Source organism: Furipterus horrens, unplaced genomic scaffold (assembly GCF_987537825.1).
Source record: "Furipterus horrens unplaced genomic scaffold, mFurHor1.1.pri manual_scaffold_5, whole genome shotgun sequence".
Classification (NCBI taxonomy): Eukaryota; Metazoa; Chordata; class Mammalia; order Chiroptera; family Furipteridae; genus Furipterus; species Furipterus horrens.
In genome coordinates, this window is record NW_028327175.1 from 131,335,183 (window position 1) to 131,340,524 (window position 5,342).

The 5,342-nt window shown below is 39.6% G+C and overlaps 1 pseudogene; it reads right to left on the minus strand.

The window, feature by feature from the left end:
• Positions 1–913: 913 nt before the first annotated feature.
• Positions 914–2,037, minus strand: LOC150009842 (protein phosphatase 1A pseudogene; annotated as a pseudogene).
• Positions 2,038–5,342: the final 3,305 nt, after the last annotated feature.

The following is a 5,342-nucleotide window of genomic DNA, read 5'->3' on the forward strand; positions in this document are numbered from 1 at the left end:
GTCCAAATATTTCTTTTAACTTTGATAGTGATTTGAAGTGGTTCAGAAATAAATATGAGCATTTTGTATAAAGGACAATTACACTTTACAAAGAATGAAATCACAGAACAAAAATTGCTGGAGTCTGATTTACAACATGAATTATAGTTTGTAATCATGTTTAGATACATGTGAAATTTTCAAAAACATAATTAGTTCTGGGCTATCTGTTGTGCTGCTGAAGTTCTTTGATATATCCACTCTCACCCATGTCCTATGCCCTTATTTAAAGTTGATAATGGGTGTTTAAAATGTTCAATGAAGTTGAGCTGTACTCTCCTTTCATGGACCTCTGACTAGTGGGGTGCACGGTGTTGTGAATGAAATGAATAAATGCACACAGACTGCAAGAATCCTGTGGAGAAGAGGGGACAAAACTGGACACTTTTTAGATGAGAAAGTGCAGTTTCCCCCTGCCTTAACAGGCTTTTATTAATTCGTTAGGTGGATTACATCTAAGATAGTTATGAATCATTTGCCAATTATTGACTCATATGATTATCACTTTTATATAACAGAGAAAAGAATGTTACACATGCACGGATGATAAGGATAACTCATGTAGCTACATCCTGTTCTTAAGTCAGCCCAGAATAGGCATTAAGAAACTGCTTCAAGGTTACATGCTGAACATCTGTTGTTCTCAGCTCAGGATGAGGGGGTTCTTTAGCAAAAAGCAAGCTTTTAAGCTATTATAGAAATGCAGGCCTGGTTCCCCATGGGAAAACCAGTGTGTGGAGTGGGTCCTGTGTGCCACCACGCTCTCAGTGGTTTTCCAAATCAGGCTGAGCTAACATTTGCCACCACCAAGCACCCTGGCTTCCCATACACTCCTTTCGAGGTGGACATAAATTCCATAGCTAGATGAGCAGTTTTACCACATATCATCAGTTGATGTACAGTGAGTGTCATCATTTTTGTAAGAATTCAGTCTATTGTAAAGGGCTTTAATTACATTCTACTTGGTTGCCAATTCACCCCCTGGAGGGAGGCTGGGGATATTCTCAGTTGCTAACATGGACTAAGTCAGGGATACCATCCCTGTTTCTTTATGATTTCTTCTACTCAGCTTTCTAGGTATCTGTCCAACTCTGCCTCCCTCTTCACTGCTTCTGGCGATACTTTAGGTGCATTTGGAAAACAGATAAATATCACACTCATGTTGTCTCGACTTCCCTTATACAAGGTGTCAACTACTTCAATGCAAACTTTCTCAAGGTCATTAGTGACATTGAGCCTGAATGTTACAAAATCAGAGAGCTCTTCATTTCCCGTAACAACCCTAATACAATCACATGCAAGAATAATGAACTGATCATCTTCTTCAGATCTTTCAATATCATGGACTTCAGGCTCTGGTGAGATAAGCTGCTCTGTAGGAACTTTTCTATCGACACAGTTGTATTCAAAGTCCCCAAGAGTCCTCAATACGGCCAGAGAACCATTCTTACACTGAATCATTACAGAACCACCTGCATTCTGAATTTGTTCTTTTTCCAGTGGATTACTTGGTTTGTGATCTTGTGTAAAGAAGTGAACTTTTCTGCTCCTACAAAGTAAACCTCTTGAGTCTCCACAGTTAATGAAATAACTGTGTTGAGGAGAAGACACCCACAGCTGTTGACTCACTTCTATCTGCACCATTTCCTCTCTGACAAACTCTCTTGTGTTTATCATTTTCCAGAAAATCTGTTCTGATTCCATTCTTCACATTTGCCACAGAAGATGCTCCTGAGACCCTTTAAAATCCTGGTTATTGGTGATGTGATATAACAAATACTCACAGCAGTATTTGGCAACCTGAGAACCAGCATGACCATCATATACAGCAAAGAATGACCATGTTTCATGCCCAGTTGGCAAACCAATCACAGCTGTATGTTTGTTCTCCATTTCAACTCACCAGCTGTGCATGCTGCTTAGCCCATATTGAAAACCATTACCCTGCCCCTGGGCATTATGTTTTACCATCTTTGGCTTGTCTAAAAATGCTCCCATTATGCCTTGATCCTTTGGTTCTGGAGCAGCTGCAGGCAGGCAGATCCCTGGTTGGCTGAGGCAGCAGCAGCAATGGCAGCCAGGGAGGGCACAGGAAGAAGGTCACTATGGCGACTGCTGACCAGGTCAGGCAAGGGACAAGGCAGAGGAGGGGAGCAGCCTAGCTGTGTCCAAACCCCAGCTCTCAGTGCCCTTTCAGCTCAAATCATTTGGGCGTTGGAGCGGGAGGTGGACAGCAGGTCGCTGAGGAGGAGGAGGAGGAAGAGACCAAGATTCATCTGTATTACATCCCAGCTGCCTGAAGTTCCCCTTACCTGCCTGGAGCATCCCCCTCCCCAACCACCCTTTCCTTAGCTGCAGCCACCATAGTACCTGAAGTAGCAGGCTGGGTTGCCCCAAGACCATGTTGTAGTACTTTGTGGTTGAGGGCATGCAAGTAATTCCAGCAGACAGAATGGGATGGATGGAGGGCTGCCCCACGCTCAAGCAGGTCAGCACTGAGCAGTGCAAGCACCTTCCTTTTATTGGATTTTGCAGATATGCTAATCAACAGGGAGGGTCCAGGAATCAGCTCACAGGCACATTCCAGGAATGATTATAATGTACTTGAAACTTACAACAGAGGAAGCTTAAAGGGTTAACTGAAGAGAACGCTTCCTGATAAACAAGTCTATATAGCATCTATAGATTCAAAAACAGAAAAACAGAAATCCAATCACTTATTCTTTCAAGCTGTGGAACGGATGCACTGTTCCTTAAACACTAACAGAAAGCAATCAAGGTTAAACACCATTTGTGCTTAGTTTTGTTTGATTTCCTTATCAACATCAGGGAAGATGGAGTACTCAGCAAGATTCTTTTTAAGTCACAGGATGTCTTTAAGATCCTGAGGCCTCAGCAGTCAGAGACTGTCAGTACCAGTGAGTCCAGCTCGCTGCTCAGATCATTAAACACCTGGACTGAGAGGCATGTAAACATACCTCAAATCAGAAGTCTTGATTTCCAGCATCAGACCACTTCTCCCTTGCTCCCCGTGCATTCCCCTGTATCTTAAAAATAAATTTTTTTTTAGTGTCTTAAATTTTTGAGTGCAGGTCTTTTACATTCTTGGTTGTTTATTCCTAGGCATTTTATTAATTTTTGGTGCAACTGTAAATAAAAAAAAATTTTAAGTTTCTTTTCTGAGAGTTTATTATTGGTGTATAAAGATGCAACCAATTTCTGGATATCTATTTTGTATCTGGCTACTTTACTAAATTTATTTATCAGTTCTAGTTTGTATGTGTGTGTGTGTGTGGCACATTAGGGTCTGTATATTGCATATCATATCATCTGCAAGTAGTAACAATTTAACTTCCTTTTTTTTGTTTTTGATTTAATCTTTATTGTATTTTTTCATTACCATTTAGTCCCCTTATAACACCGTTCCCTCCAGCAATCACCACACTGTTGTCCATGTCCATGAGTCATTTTTCCTTTTTGCTCAATCCCTCCATCCCTTCACCTCCCTCTCCCCGTCAGCTGTCATTTTGCTCTCCACCAGTGCAAGTTCATTCTTTACTTCTTTTTTAATGTTTTTGTTGTCACAAATTTTCCCTTTTTATACTGAGTTTATTTCCAAATTGTAGTGTCTGTTTTCTTCTTTTTTCTTAAATGTTTTGTAACCTTCTTTAACTTTTATTGTCTTATAGGAGAAGACAGCATTTTTTTTTAGTTTAACAAGTAAATACAAAAGAAACTCAATGGAAAAAAATTAAAACATATGAATCAGACAACTTCCCACTATCCTAACAATTTTTCTATGTATCTCCCATTGAATATGTATTAAAGTTCACAGAAAACATGAGTTTACATGAAACCTCTATCTCTACTTCTGTATACTCTAGTAATTCCATTGTTAGCTATAACGCACAATGAAGCATAACCATGTCATGATAGTGAGAGGAAAGCTCTAACTGTTGGAATCATTAGAGAAAGTGGATATGTTTTTTACAGTGTTAATTTCACTATTCCATTAGTAAACTTGACATTACTTGCTTGGTCTTGTAGGAGAACACAGCGTTTCCTTAGTTTAACAAGTAATTACAAAGGAACCTGAATGGAAAACACATTAGAGCAGAAGAATCAGACAAACTCCCATTATCTTAACAACTTTTCTATGTATTCCCTATTGAATATGTATTAAAGTTCACAGAAAACATGAGTTTCTCAAGAAATCTCTATCTATTACTGTATACTCTAGTATTTCCATTGTTAACTATAGCACACAATGAAGCATAAGAATATTATGGCAGTGAGAGAAAAGCTCTACCTGTTGGAATCATTAGAGAAAGTGTGTGTGTTTAGTAGTGTTTAATTTACTATTTCATCAGTAAACTTGACATTACTTGCTTGGCATTGTAGGAGAACAGAGCATTTTCTTAGTTTAACAAGTAAATACAAAAGAAATGGAATGGAAAACACATTAGAACAGACAAATCAGACAAATACCCACTATCCTAACAACTTTTCCATGTATTTCCTATAGAATATGTATTAAAGTTCACATAAAACATGAGTACACAACACCTCTATCTTTACTTCTGCATAACTAGTAATTCCATTGTTAACTATAACATTCAATGAAACATAAGAATGTTATGGCAGTGAGAGGAAAGCACTACCTGTTGGAATCAGTACAGAAAGTTTATGTGTTTAGTAGAGTGTTGACTTTATTACTTCATTAGTAAACTTGACATTACTTGCTTGGCCATGGAGGAGAACACAGCTTTTTCCTAGTTTAACAAGTAAATACAAAGGAAACTGAAAGGAAAAGACATTAGAACAGAAGAATCAGACGAACTCCCACTGTCTTAACAACTTTTTTATGTATTCCCTATTGAGTATGTATTAAATTTCACAGAAAATATGAGTGTTCATGAAACCTCTATCTCTACTTACTTTTAAAAATTGTTTTACTATTACATTTTCAGAGAAGGAAAACTCTGACTCCAAAAAACCTCCGCTGCCTTGCGGCATACCTCTTCAGAGGAAAGGCTAAGGGAGTAAACCCCGACAGAAAATCCGGAGCCGGAGTCCCTAAGGCGGTTTGACGCTGTAGTCAACACCGGCAACTCCTGCGGCGCACCTGAAGCCAAGCTGTGTTGACTCCGTCTTTCCCTTGGACCCTTCAGCTGCGAAGAGAGGGGGGGTCTGCTGCATGGGCAACAGCAGACCCTCCATATCACCCTGCCCAGGCTCTGTAGCTTCAGCTTCGCTGGAGAGGACACTCCAGCGTCATCGCAAGATGTCGATTCAACACGGGA